General features: G+C 38.5%; 1 protein-coding gene across 2 annotated transcripts in view; it reads right to left on the minus strand.

The window, feature by feature from the left end:
• Nucleotides 1-1002: 1002 nt before the first annotated feature.
• Nucleotides 1003-1204, minus strand: part of LOC138040952 (uncharacterized) — a 15411-nt gene continuing 15209 nt past the window's right edge. For both annotated transcript variants that reach the window (XM_068886686.1, XM_068886687.1), the window contains one exon: nt 1003-1204. This exon is cut by the window's right edge and continues 2794 nt beyond it. The gene's annotated coding sequence lies outside the window, so the exon portion shown is untranslated.

Raw genomic sequence — 1204 nt, forward strand, 5'->3', positions numbered from 1 at the left:
CGCAACTCAGGCTGCGTTGGGTTAGGAAATTCGATTATCTTTGATTATCTTTGAGCAGCGGTTTGCTTTATTCACTGAAAATTAGCATTTCTATTCTTCAAGCCAACTTTTCCTCCATTCGCTTGTAGGAAAGGACACAAATTGTCGCTTATTTTCTCCCGAGTGGCTACATCAAGCAGAATAAACATACACAAATGCGCGCAAAGTATGCCATTCGACAGAGAGTCTTTAATGCAAAGATACCAATTTTCACTTGCCAAATCGTTTAGCTAAGTTATAATGAGATCGTAAAAGGCAAATTTATTTCATAGTTGCCGAGATTTATCCACGAAAATCATAGTGAATAAAATAGCCAATCTGGAACAAGAATGAAAAAATTTCACTGTGAAGAAATATCGAACCGTCCAATCAGCAACGCAAACGACAAAACTTCACTAGTGATGAATGAACGTATCGAATGGAACGTCATCCGACGGTCGTTGCACAAAAACTGCGCGCTTTAAAAAATGGCTGAGGGAAGGTTTGCTTCTGTTTGCTCAGTTGAGGAATTTCTTTTTGAACCAGAAAACAGAACGAGATGTACGATTGCTTGAACGACTTTTGAAAACCAAGGTCGAAGACAGGAAAATGAAGTTATTCCAGAGGTTGAGCTGAACGAATTCTGAATACATCAACAAATTTATCATCTCCATCCGGACTAAAGACGGCAATGAATACGAGCTCACTTTCCTTCCAAGTTTAGTGGCAAGCTTGGAACGACAACTGAAGAAAAGGGGCTATTCCGCAAGCATTGCAAACGACCTGGTATTTGAGAAAACCAGAGAGGTTCTTTAGTCCAAACAAAAACAACTAAAGAAGCAAGGAAAGGGAAATAAACCCAAAGCACCGGTAGCTTTGACAAGCAACGAACTAAAAACACTCTTTACTTGGGACTACTTTAAATTTAGAATATCTGAAACACAGTAAGTGTTGCTAATTTTATTAAATAACACGTCGGTTGGGTGATTTTAAATCATTGTTAATTGCTTTCATCGTCCCACTTCGTCCATCAGACACTACCACGAAAAAAACCCTCAGTACCTAAAAAATAAACACATTACAGCATGGAAAATGCTTTGTACGATTTTTATTCACTCGTTGTTTCGTATCAGAAAACTCAAACACTCATTCGCTGCGCTCACTTGTTCGTTTTCTGATACTACTC

This window comes from Montipora capricornis, chromosome 3 (assembly GCF_036669925.1).
Source record: "Montipora capricornis isolate CH-2021 chromosome 3, ASM3666992v2, whole genome shotgun sequence".
Classification (NCBI taxonomy): domain Eukaryota; kingdom Metazoa; phylum Cnidaria; class Anthozoa; order Scleractinia; family Acroporidae; genus Montipora; species Montipora capricornis.